Source organism: Meriones unguiculatus, chromosome 10, assembly GCF_030254825.1.
Source record: "Meriones unguiculatus strain TT.TT164.6M chromosome 10, Bangor_MerUng_6.1, whole genome shotgun sequence".
In the NCBI taxonomy this organism is placed as follows: Eukaryota; Metazoa; Chordata; class Mammalia; order Rodentia; family Muridae; genus Meriones; species Meriones unguiculatus.
The window spans coordinates 27,258,466-27,272,731 of NC_083358.1; the positions used below are offsets into that span (position 1 = coordinate 27,258,466).

General features: G+C 38.9%; 1 pseudogene; it reads right to left on the reverse strand.

Annotated features, from left to right (window-relative positions):
* Nucleotides 1-463: 463 nt before the first annotated feature.
* LOC110542275 (small ribosomal subunit protein eS1-like) lies at nucleotides 464-1,210 on the reverse strand (annotated as a pseudogene).
* Nucleotides 1,211-14,266: the final 13,056 nt, after the last annotated feature.

Genomic DNA, 14,266 nt, shown 5'->3' on the forward strand with positions numbered 1-14,266 from the left:
TTTATACATTCACTTGTATCCCAGCTGTAGTCCTCTCCCTCTTTCCCTCCCAATCCTCCCCTCCCTCCCTCATCTTCTCCCTGCCCCCTTTCGAGTCTGCCTGAGAGGGGGTGTTCTCCTCTCCTTCCATCTGGCCCTAACTTATCAGGTATCTTCAAGATGGTTGCAATGTCCTTATCTGTGGCTTCTCTTAACTTTGAAGATTCTTAGGACCTCAGATAAGAAAGAAAAAGCAAAACCAAATAATAGTATGGGAATTAATTCTTACAGAGTGTTGAAGTGTAAAATGTCTTCCAGAAGCTGACTTGTTTATACACTTGGTCCACATCTGGTTGTTGTTTGTAGTCGACTGTAGAACTTTTATCACAATGGCCCTTTATTGCAGCTTTAGGGCCATGAGAATGAGTGTTTGTTTGTTTCCAGAAACAGGACTTTTTATTTGTCACTATTAAAAATCTGTCTTTTAAATGGATTCTTGGACTGGTGGTTCATGTCCATCAGCTCGTTGAGTTTTAGCACTTGTCATGTCACCAGTCTTTTTTTCCAGATCTACCATCTTCACCATGAAACTCCATTAGGTTTCACAATTCAAACTTGGGTTTCTTTTCTAACAAAGACATCATGAAGAGGATAAGTGGACTTGTATGCCTTTTCTATATCTTTTCCAGTGGTTTCTGGAATCAACTTATTAACCACTTCCATCAAGTCATTCGTCTGTACTTCTTGGGTCATGATTTCCATCTTCTGCTGGATTGAACAGACTTGCTGCTGCTGCACATAGGAAGTATTGAATATCTGGTTGTTGTGTTTTTAGTGAAACCAGCACAATACAGAACAAATAGTCATCAGTTGTCTTGGCATCAACATGACCTTCAATCATGGTCTTCCACTTTTTGACCATGGAACAATTTTGTCCTAGGTAAGGTCATTGCTGTGGAAGTTAATCAGACAGTTTTTGCCCTGAACACCCTCAGTAATTAGCTTGAATTTTCTAAATTCAACTTCATCATTCTGTAGATCCCTTGAGGCCATCAGATACAATTTTGGTTCCTTGAGTCCTTGTGACTAGTGTTTTTCCAGTGCTTCTAATATCGAGCATAGCCAGAGCTTTTGCATCATACCAGTGTTTGTTAGAAAATGGACCAACCACTTTCGATTTGGCTCCCTCCTTGACACAAATCATCAGGTGCTTGCTCTTGCTGAGTGCCATGGTGTTTCTGAGAGAGCTAAAAGGTGGGAATGAGTCTTATGAACTAAAGCCTGACTCCACTACCCAAGAGCTGTTTGCCTCCTGACAGCCAGTCAGGCACCTCATATCCTTGGTTCCCTAGTCCTCAGCCACACTGTCTACATCTTCCCTACATAAAAGACTGTGTCTTCTCAAATCATAAGCCAGAATAAATCTTTTTTTCCATTTATGTTCTTTCTTCCTACTACTGTATCAGTGTTAAATAAAGTAAGATCATGTGCAGGAAAGCAAGCACTCATGTATGAAATAGCATCTGGCAAAAAAAAAAAAAAAAAAAAAAAAAAAAAAAGATTATGCATGAAGAAAACACCAAAATAACCAGAAAGCAAACTTGTTTACTTATACCTTAAACTCTTCTAGGAATGCTGGGTAAAAATTGCTCAATATTCAGTTTCTGTTCCCTCCAGGAAGAAACCTTATGGAACAAGGTTTCTTTCTTACCTTGATGTATGGAGTCTTTTAGAGGCCTCCTGTGGAAGGTTCCTTCTCTGTTCCTTGTATTAGGAGACCAACAGAGCCAAAAAAACCTGGACCCAGAGGGGCCTGAAGAGACCAATACTCCTCTCAGTGGACTAAGGAAGGGGCATAAGGGGAAAAGAGAGAAAGTGGGTGGGACTGGAAGGAGATAGAGGTGGCTACAGCTGGTCTACAAAGTAAATAAATTTTAATAGATAAATAAATAAAAGTTAAATATATATCTAATAATTTCACAAATAAATAGTAAATTATCTTATTTAATACTGTAGTGAATAAATACAGATAGATAAATAACAAAGATCCTCCAGTGAAAGAAAGTGATGGTGGGGAGAGAAATCAGAGAGGAAAGACAATAAACTAGACCAACTGATAGCTATAACTTTATATTTCTACAGACTATCAAGAACCAAATCTATCAACTTATTCTACCTTTCATGTTATTTTCTTGGGATGTGTGTTTTGGGAGATTGTGTTCCTCCAAAAATGTTATGCTTATTTGTGCTTTTGATACTTTTATTGTTTTATAGAAGAAATTATGGAAATGGCACCTTTGGTTAAGTTCCAAAGGAGATAAGGTGAAAGCTGGAAAATATAAAACCAAAAATAAGAATTCAGTTTAGTTTGAAAATAAGGTTCTGTTATAATTAGGGAACTGAAAGGCTGCTTTAGAACTTACCTAAATCTTAGGCGTAGTAAGAGAGACCTAGGAACACATTTTTGTTGACATATAAGGATGGTGTTCTGTCAGGGGACACCTCTTTTACACGTGTGTGGAATAAGAAGTTATGACTAAACTATAAAGAAAGAAATAACAACTATTTCCTTTGGCCTTTACTTGCTGATTGAGTCAAATTTAAACCTTTGGTTACCTGAAGATAATGCTGATTTTCTTTCTATTTGACTATTTTCATCCTAATCTAAGTTAGTCACCATCAGTAGGATAGATAAACTCACATGGAATGTTATCAAATTAATTGGTTAAATAATTTGCATCTGCAAAACAAACAAACAAAAAACATACTAAAAACCAGAACTGTAAGCAGAAAGGATAAATAAGCATATTGAACAAAATATGTTCACCATTTTGCATCTGTGTGAAATATTCAGTGAGTAATTTATATTAAGTCTAATAAAAAGCATGCCAGGAAGTTTATGACCAAATGTACCACAAATCATGAGTAAGTGTTGCAGGGAATATGAATGAATTATATCTGCTGTCAGTGTGTACAGGAGAAAGTCGTAAGACACTTTTAGACCCATGAAAGTTTCAAACTATGACTCTAAAAAGTTCTTGCTAAAGCACATGCATTCTCCCTGAGGCTGCATATGTTTGCCTGACAAAACCACGGTTTGAAAATGAGTCCCGCAGTGTTCACATTAAATTCCCACTCACACAGTTAGTTCTTCAACTCAAGCGGACAAGCTGACAACACATTAGAATGCCTTTCCATAAACAAATTTTATTCTACAGACTGCCTCACCATCAACCTTTTGTTTGGAAGACAATTAAATGTAGCAGTCTAGGACTTTCAAACAGCAGAGATGTAATGAAAACTCCTCAATCAAATAGAACCTTCATTCATAAAAAAAAAAAAAAAATTCTATATCATATTCTGTTGCCTAAGATTAAACTTGTAAACACACCTTCTTTCCCATGAATTGCTGAGAAGTTTGTATGAGTATCTTTTTATTCCACAATAGTTATAGAAGAAAGGATGTTTTCTTGCCCAATCTTGTGTAGCAGTTTTGTATCCTAGTGATGCATAGAAGATTTGGATTTAGGCAGAACAAACTGTAAATTTCAGATCAAGCTATGTGAAATTGGGTATGTTAATTAAAATTACTGGTATGAAGTTTAATCAGCTGTGACATACTGGAAATATTTGCATCAAATAAATTGGGTATTTACTAATGCGAAACAAGTTCTCTTGTAAAGCACTTTCCACATACCTGACATATGAAATCCTAAAGTGTGGTATGGTGGCACAAGACAGTCATTTTAATGTTCCTGAAACATAGGTGTGTGTGTCTTTGTGTGTCTGTGTGTGTGTGTGTGTGTGTGTGTGTGTGTGTGAAACTGCAGAGGCCATTGTGAGCTAACTAGTGAGTACAAGATCAGCTTGTGAAACCATGTCTCAAAATAGAAAAAAGAAAAAAAAAAAACCAACTACTTTAAAAGTATTAATCCTTAGGATAAGTGGACCTATCATTATGAAAATAGTGCATAGTCATTTACAGAATTCACCTCATGTAGAGATGATTTTGGTACTGAAGTGAACATAAAAGAAATTTCTTTGTGTAATATCCCTGTGGACATTCATGTAAAGAAGAAACACTTAGCATGGTAGCACATGGGACGTTAATGGCAGTTCAGGCTAAGAATATTATAAACATCATTGTTACCAGGGTCTTGTGAAAGTTTACTACATGTTGGTTATGAAAATATTTAATCACATTCTGAAAAAAATGCCTTGTTTTCCACTCTGTAAAGAACTTTAATGTAAATACATGTGTAATGTCTCTTTCAAAAATTATGGAACTAGGTAAAGAAAATTATGATGTGTGCTTTAATTTTATGGATTAACAAAATATTTGAATTTATGATTATTAGAATATGAGCATATATAAATATCAAAGGGAAAAATTAACTTTAATACATTTATATTTAAATATAAAATTTTAAATAATAAGGGAAGTAATGAAATATCATTGCTCGGAGAGACTAAACTTGGACAACAGTTCCTTGAACAAAATTACATGATGATGCAGATACATTATATCAAAGATAAAAGAAAAAAGTTGAAAGTACATAAGAAAAAAGTAATTGATGGATTGGACTCCATCAAATTAAGGATTTATATTAAAAAAAGGAAAACATCAACAAATGTAAGAGAAAAATGACAAGTTGAGACATGATATTTGAAAAATTTAAAACTCCAAATGATTAATAACTTGAAGTTTTCAAGAGTGTGCTACACATCACAAAAAGTGACAGGAAATCAAGAAAAATAGGTACATTACATGAAGAGACAAGTCACATAAGGGAATACAAATGCATGACAAGGAAATGAAAAATAAGTACAAGGAAATAAATTTTAAAATCTCAGAACAAAAATGACTATGCAATGTTGCCATTTTGCTAGGGCAGAAAACTATGTACTATTCCAGAAGGGAAGGAGCTGGGAGGCCTCAATGCTGCTGTGGTTGCAAGACTATTTGAAAAGGCACTAGCCACAAGCACTTTTGCAGTAGATTTTGAAAATGATGCTTTGGGGCTAGAGATAGATCAGTGCTTTAGAAGAGAAGACTTGTTACTCTTTGCAGAAGACCTGGGTTCAATTCTCAACACCAGGTGGTTGCTCATAGCCCAACTATCTGAAACTCCCATTTGAGGGGATCTGTTGTTCTCTTCTGAACTTTGTAGGTATCAGGCACACATGTAATGTATGTACATTCATGTAGACAAAATCACTCATACACATATAATACAATAAATCAATAATTTTAAAATATATATTTTTTATATTTTAAAAATTTTAAATCCACCATATTAACAAACTGAAAGAAAAAAAATCACATGATAATCTCCCTAGATGCTGAAAAAGCATTTGACAAAATCCAACATCCATTCATGTTTAAAGTATTGGAGAGATCAGGGATACAAGGCACATATCTAAACATAGCAAAGGCGATATACAGCAAGCCTATAGCCAACATCAAACTGAACGGAGAGAAACTTAAAGCAATCCCACTGAAATCAGGGACAAGGCAAGGCTGCCCACTCTCCCCAGATCTCTTCAACATAATGCTGGAAGTCCTTGCTAGAGCAATAAGACAGTTGAAGGAGATCAAGGGGATACAGATGGGAAAGGAGGAAGTCAAATTATCACTATTTGCAGATGATATGATAGTATACATGAGTGACCCCAACAAGTCTACCAGGGAACTCCTACAGCTGATAAACACCTTCAGCAAAGTGGCCAGATACAAAATTAACTCAAAAAAATCAGTAGCCCTCCTGTATACAAAAGACAAAAGGGCTGAGAAAGAAATTAGAGAAACAACACCCTTCACAATAGCCACACATGACATAAAGTATCTTGGTGTAACCTTAACCAAGCAAGTCAAGGACTTGTATGAAAAAAATTTCAAGTCTCTGAAGAAATTAGAAGAAGATATGAGAAGATGGAAAGATCTCCCATGCTCATGGCTTGGCAGGATTAACATAGTAAAAATGGCCATCTTACCAAAAGCAATCTACAGATTCAATGCAATTCCCATCAAATTGCCAACACAATTCTTTACAGAACTTGAAAGAAAAATTCTCAACTTCATATGGAATAACAAGAAACCAAGAATTGCTAAAATAATCCTTTACAATAAAAGATCTTCTGGAGGTATATCCATTCCTGATCTCAAGCTGTACTATAGAGCAACAGTTATAAAAACTGCATGGTACTCGCATAGAAACAGAATGGAGGATCAATGAAACCGAGCAGAAGACCCAGAAATAAACCCACACACTTATGGACACCTGATTTTTGACAAAGATGCCAAAACCATACAATGGAAAAAAGATAGCATCTTCAACAAATGGTGCTGTTCCAACTGGATGTCTACATGTAGAAAAATGAAAATAGATCCATACTTATCACCCTGCACAAAACTGAAGTCCAAGTGTGTCAAAGACCTCACCATAAAACCAGATACATTAAATCAGCTATAAAAAAAGTGGGGAATACCCTAGAACTCATTGGTACAGGAGAAAACTTCCTAAACACCAATAGTACAGGCTCTAAGAGCAACAATCAATAAATGGGACCTCATGAAATTGAAAAGCTTCTGTAAAAGCAAAGGACACAGTCATCAAAACAAAGAGACTGCCTACAGATTGGGAAAGAATCAACACCAACCCTTTATCTGACAGAGGACTCATATCCAGTATATATATAGAACTAAAGAAGCTGAAAAGCAGAAAACCAAGTAATCCACTTAAAAAATGGGGAACAGAGCTAAACAGAGAATTCTCTGTAGTGGAATATCTAATGGCAGAGAAGCGCTTAAAGAAATGTTCAACCTCATTAGCCATTAGGGAAGTGCAAATCAAAACAACCCTGAGATTTCACCTTACACCCATTAGAATGGCCAAGATCAAAAACTCAAGTGACAACACATGCTGGAGAGGTTGTGGAGAAAGGGGAACCCTTCTCCACTGCTGGTGGGAATGGAAACTTGTACAACCACTGGAAATCAATCTGGCACTTTCTCAGGCAACTAGGAATAGCGCTTCCTCAAGATCCAGCCATACCACTCCTAGGCATATACTTAAAAGAGGCTCAAGTACACAAAAAGGACATTTGCTCAACCATGTTTGTAGCAGCTTTATGTGTAATAGCCAGAAGCTGGAAACAGCCCAGATGCCCCTCAACTGAAGAATGGATGTAGAAATTGTGGTACATCTATACAATGGAGTATTACTCAGCAATGAAAAATAAGGAAATCATGAAATTTGCAGGCAAATGGTGGGACCTGGAAAGGATCATCCTGAGTGAGTTGTCCCAGAAGCAAAAAGACACACACGGTATATACTCACTCATATAAACATACAACATAGAATAAACCCATTAAAATCTGTACATCTAAACATACTAAGCAAAAGAGAGGACCCTAACTAAAATGTTCAATCCCCATCCTGAAAGGCAAAGAGGATGGACATCAGAAGAAAAAGAAAACAGGAAACAACCTAGGAACCTGCTACAGAGGGCCTCTGAAAGCCAGAAGAAGAAAACAGGAAACAACCACGGAACCTGCCACAGAGGGCCTCTGAAAGCCTCTGCCATGCAGACTGTGAAAGCAGATGCTCAGCCTGATGGCAAACTTACGGGCAGAGTGCATGGAATTTTATGTAAGAAGTGGGAAATAGTAAGAGCTGGAGAGGACAGGAACTCCACAAGGAGAGTAACAGAACAAGGAAATTTGAACACAGGGAACTTCCCAGAGACTCAAACTCCAACCAAGGACGAGTCATGGAGATAACCTAGAACCCTGACAACGCAGCCACTTCTGATGAGAACTGATAGACTAAGATCAGAAAGAAGGAGAGGAGGACCTCCCCTATCAGTGGACTTGGGGAGGGGCATGCATGCAGACAGGGGAGGGAAGGGCTTATGGGTGGATACAAAATGAATAAAGTGTAATTAATAAAAGTCAAATAAAAAATTAAAAAAAAATTTAAATGAAAAAAAAAAAAAAAGAAAAAAAGAAGACGATAGCCTCCAAAAATATTTCCACAAGTGCCCATAAGAATTTAGGCATTAGCCTGGCCCAAAGAAATATTTTATGCAAATTATATAAGGTACATTTTCAATTTAGATATTTACTGATGAAATGAAACAGTTCTTTCATAATCTCTCTCTAGTTTTTGATGTATTTGTGGTGTCATATCTATATTAAACTGTATGTTTTATTAAAGAATAATTAGAGATATGATTTCTATCATTAGAACCTATGAAAAATTTGTAGAGTATATATATATTCACTTAAAATCAGTGGTTCTCAACCTTCCTAACGCTGTGACTCCTTAATACAGTCCCATATGTTATAGTGACCCCCAACCATAAATTTATTTTCACTGTCACTTCATAACTGTAATTTTGCTACTGTTATGAACTGTACTGTAAATAGTTGAAAAACAGTCTTTGGAGACACCTGTGATAGGGTCTGCTGACAACCCCTAAGAGTTTGTGACCCATACACTGAGCAACGCTGACTTAAATCCTACACGAAAGTATTTTGAAGCATCACACTGGATATGCATAATGAAATAGAGGTTTTATTTTAGTGCTGCCATTTAGCAAGGCCAGGAAACTATAGGACCTTCAACCACAAATCATCCTTTTGTATAACTGTAACCAACAAAACAGTAAACATTTATTAATCTTAATTGCATATATTCTCCTTTGTAGTGTAAAAATCTCATATTAACTGAAAAGGCAGTTGATAAAATTACTCTAAATTCCTTAAAAAACACTGCGTCGGTATTTGTACGTATAAGGTTTATACACACAGCTAATATGAATGTAATAGGCTATTGTTTCCAACTTTTAGATATTGTCCATTATCAATTATAAAAAATGTATGTGAATGCATTTTACACATGTATGTATATTTGAATCTATAACTTCTATCCATTTTCAACAAACATCTAGTATCCAAATATTCCTTTCTACATATCTAACCAGGTACTTTCAGTAAAAGACACAAAACTCAACAAAAGACTCATGAATTATATTCTAAAACAGATGAAGACCTATGGAAAAGCTGTTGGATCTTTAATTGCTTATCAAAACTATTCTTATTTTCTATATACATTGACAGTTCTCATATGGTTATTTCAGAGTTTCACAATAACCCCTTGGAGGTTGTGCCTGTAATTCAGTGGAGGGACTTTGCAGAGCATGTGCCAGCTCTGGGTTCAAAGCTCAGCACTGTAACAGAACCAGCAGCCATAAGAATAAGAAGAGCAGGCCAAAATATTAACAGGAATTCTCTATATTTTTTAAAAACATTCTTCTGTGAATTTAGAAGTGTTGCAAATGACACTACTATTTCCCATCATTCAGGAGGCCCAGGCTTGAGGATTTCTACCAGCTTGAGTATTACAGCAGTCTGTTCTACAAGGTAAGGCTCTGACTCAATCAGTCAATTAAAAACAATTTCAAATAAATAGTCTTCAGTTTTATATGTTTTTTACCATAGGTTTATTTTAAGGAAGAATGGACTCAGAGGAAAAAGATAAATAAGAATATACATGTTCACAATGCTTTCTGTGATCAACTATAGACTAAAGAACATAATTAATCTATTCTAATAGTCTTGTACCAATAAAGAGAAATAAAGCTAATTATTCAAGATTATTGCAGGGGTTATAAATTTTAATATCTACTATATATTAAGAAAGGTAAAAAGTGGATCATACAAGATTAGTGTGCTAAAAGTTTTATAATCATCATTTCTATTGGGGCTAGTGAAACATCTAACATTTATTGAGCACTTATGCTGTATCAAATTTCCCTTTGGGTTAGATGCTGCAGTCAAATCTGGTTTACAAAGGAGAAAGTAGATTTACAATAGTTTAACATGCTGACCATTTCAGTAGTTAAAGAAATCCAGTCCCAGAGATGAATGTTCTTACTCATCACAATCTACCATTGCTGTCTGAGCCTCCAAGGTTGTTACTATTTCCTAGTAAAGACAATATTTTCTAAGAAGAAAAACTTCATACAATGCACACTTTCATGTTTGTATCTTTATCTCATACTTAACCATTCATTAAAATCTGAAGTTTTGGAATCATGGTTTGAGGGACCACCTGGGAATGAGAAAAAAAAAACTGATTATTTGAATTGAAGCCAGGTGCAGATAGCTCTTGAAGGGCAGGGTGCACTGTTTTGAGAAACAACCAGTTGTAAACCATAACCAACCAGCTGTAAATTATAGAGCAAAAGTGGCCTGATTTTTAGGTATAAAAACGCTGTGTTTTGCATGTTTGGGGTTATCGCCTGTCTTTGGAGGGGCGACCCTATCGTGATGGCAATAAACCTCTTGCTTTTGCATTGAGTTGTGGTTTGTGAGAGTTCCTGGGAAGGGCATGATCCTGAGCTCCTGAGCAGTGGGACTCCAGGTCTTACATTTTGGTGCGTTGGCCAGGAAATGTTGTGCCCTTCTATGATCCTCACCAGACTGGGCTCAGTGGTCAAGCTCGGAAAAGGTTAGTCTGATTTCTGGTATACCACCACTCTGTTTCTGTTTAGGCGTCTATCTGGACCTTTTTGGTCGTCTGATCAGTCATTACAATAGACAGATGTGTCAGAATATCTCTTGACTGGGAACTGGAGGACGCTCCAGATTCCATCTGGGGAGGCTAGGTTTGGGATGGTCCTCCTCCCATCTGTTTCTCCTCAGAGATGACTGCCATGAGGCAGCTTCTCAATCAGAATTCTGTGGTACCACCTGTAAGGGCGTCCTTGTCTAATTGCCTGTCTTGTTCTCTTTGTCTCTTTGTCTCTTCTTTGACTTTCTTGACAGACTATATTATGGAACAGACTGTGACTATCATTTATTGGAGGTGAGATATAGGGCATATATTTGTTTGAATCTGTCCTGTTCTCACACCAGCCCACTTGGGATGATTGCCAGCAACTCTTTCAGGCTCTCCTGACTACCGAGGAATGGGACGGGTCCTCCTTGAGTTGAGAAAGACTGTACCGGGAATGGATGGGAGGCCTTCTGTCCTCCCTAATGAGATTGATGATGGCTTTCCCCTCACCTGCCCCAACTGGGATTACAACACACCCGGAGGTAGGTAAAGCCTGAAGGTCTACTGTCAGACTCTAATGGTGGCTCTCTGTGGGGCCTCTCGAAAGCTCACAAATTTGATGAAGGTAAGGGAGATGGTTCAGGCCCGGATGAATTTCCCACAGCCTTTCTTGAATGGCTGATGGAGGCTTACCACTGGTTTATGCCCTATGACCCTACCTCAGATGAGCATAAGGCAATGGTGACTATAACCTTTATAGACCAGTCAGCCAGATATATTTGTAGGTAACTCCAGAAAATAGAGGGTTTACAGGACAAGTTGTTGAAGGATTTAGTGCAGCTAGCAGAAAAGGTTTTCTACAGCCCAGAGATGGAAGAAGATAAAAAGGAAAGAACGCAGAAAGAGCAGGAAGTGAGAGAAATAGAAAGGGATAAGAGGCAAGACAGTTGACTAAGATCCTGGCCACAGTGCAGTGTGCAGTGCAGGAAGAGAGTTCCTGGCGATCGGAGGGGCCCTCTGTCTAAGGATCACTGTGCCTATTGCAAGGAGAAAGGACACTGGATCAAGGATTGTCCCAAAAGGAAGATGAAGCCCTACACTGGGACCTGGCTCACTTCTGGGCCACTAATCCCCAGGTAACTCTTCAATATGTGGATGATATTCTATTAACTGCAGATTGTAAAGAAACCTGCCTTGAAGCCACCGACTGGCTGTTGCAAGAGCTGGGTGAGCTCGGCTACAGAGCATCAGCGAAAAAGCCCCAGCTCTGCAGGAAACAGGTCAGTTAAGAGATGGCTATTGGAGGCTAGAAAACAGACTGTATTTCATATTCCCCCTCAGAGGACTACTAAACAACTGAGGGAATTTTTAGGTACAGCGGGGTTTTGCCGGCTGGATTCTGGGATTTGCCGAGATGGCAGCCCCTCTGTATGACCTTACAAATGGCAACGACTCTTTCTTTCATCTGGGGAAAGGATGAACAAGCTGCTTTTGATAATATCAAACAAGCCTTAATGTCGGCCCCAGCACTGGGACTCCCTGATGTGACCAAACTCTTCCATCTCTATGTGGCCAAGAATCAGGGAATGGCCAAAGGGGTGCTGACACAGAAAATTGGACCCTGGAAAAGACCAGTAGCCTCTCTATCCAAAAAGCTTGATTCAGTAGTGGCAGGATGGCCAACCAGCCTGCGAATAGTAGCAGCAGTGGTGGCAGCACTAGTAAAAGATGCAAACTGACTCGGGGACAGGACCTCATCATCTATGTGCCTCATGCCCTTGAGAGTGTCTTAAGGCAGCCATTTGATCACTGGCTCACGAATGACCGAGTGACACATTACCAGGCTTTGCTCTTGAATATAAAAATGAGATTCTGGCTTTGCTCAATGCCTTGTTGCTGCCCACCAAGGTAAGCATTATTCATTGCCCAGGACAACAGAAGGAAACTTCCAGGGCAGCAAAGGGGAATAACATGGCCAATCAGGAGGCTAAAGCAGCCGCTAGAGGAAGCTCTGTCCCAGTGGCACTGATCGCTGAGCTGCCCAGAGAAGAACGACTAAACTACTCAGAAAGTGACTTAAAGCTGATACGGCAAAAACAGGGGATATTTGACACCCATGTGGGGGCATAGATTGACTCCAAAGGTAAGATCATTCTATCACAGGAAGATGTTGAGAAATTAATAACTCAGATGCATAAGTGGACTCACTTGGGGGCAAAGAAATTGGCTGAAATTGCCTGCCAATCCCAGTACTGAATACTAAACCTCACCTCCCTGACTGAGAGAGTGACTCGGGAGTGTGAACCCTGTCAGAGGGTAAACATAGGATGGGTGGAAGCTTTTCCTACAAAGAAAGAAACTGTTCTGGTCATAGCCAAAAAGATTCTGGAAGACATTTTTTTCTCAGTTCAGTATTCCAAAGGTAATTGGGTCAAACAATGGGCTGACCTATGTTGATCAGGTAAGTCAGGTGGTGGCCAGGTTTCTGGGGCTCAATTGGAAATTACATTATGCTTATAGACCCCAAAGTTCAGGACAGGTAGAAAGAATGAATAGTACTCTAAGAGAGACTCTCACCAAATTGACCATGGAGACTGGCAGTGACTGGGTGGTGCTCCTTCCCTTGGCCCTTTTTAGAGTCAGAAATACTCCCTCCTTAATAGGCCTAACTCCCTTCAATCTACTATATGAGGTTCCTGCTCCCCTGACTCTTCTTGGGGACCCCCTTGGCATAACTAGTGGCAACTCTGACTTGTTGTCCAGGCTGAAAGGACTGCAGCTTATTCATAAAGAGATTTGGAGCAAGCTTGGCAGTGCATGTGCACCTGGGTCCTTGGATGTGCCCCATCAGTTCCAGATTGGAGATCTGGTATATGTTCGATGACACCACAGCCAGAATCTGGAACCTTGGTGGAAGGGTCCTTATTATGTCCTGCTCACCACCCCAACTGTCATCAAAGTAGAGGGCATCACAGCTTGGATCCACGTGACACACATTAAGCCAGCTCTTCATCAAGCTGCAGACACCTGGAAAGTCCAAGCTTCCAGCAGCCCGCTAAAACTGAAACTCATCAGGGACAATAAACTCTCTGACCAGGACTTGCCTTTTTCAGGGAATGTGTAAGTGAAGTTCAGGTCCTGATGCTCCAGAGACAGTATCAACCTCTCCCTGAGGTTGGTGCACAATTTTAGGGTTAAAATTGAGGCAAAAAGAAAAGGGGGGAATGAGGGACCACCTGGGAATGAGATAAACAACTGATTATTTGAATTGAAGCCAAGTGCAGATAGCTCTTGAAGGGCAGGGTGAACTGTTCTGAGAAACAACCAGCTGTAAACAATAACTAACCAGCTGGAAACTATCTACAACCAGCTGTAAACTATAGAGCAAAAGTGGTCTGATTTTCAGGTATAAAAACCCTGTGTCTTGCATGTTCGGGGTTGTCTCCTGTCTTTGGAGGGTGACCCTGTCCTGATAGCAATAAACCTCTTGCTTTTGCATCGAGTTGTGGTCTGTGAGAATTCCTGGGAAGGGTGCGATCCTGAGCTCCTGAGCAGTGAGACACCAGGTCTTACAGGTTCTGCTAGCTTACTACAAATTAAGCCCTGGGCTCAATACCCCTCTACCACCCCCACATACATATACACACAGAAAACATTTTGATCATTTTGGAAACCTCCCAAAATTTACTATCAAACATTTGAATAACAGACAATAAAACTGT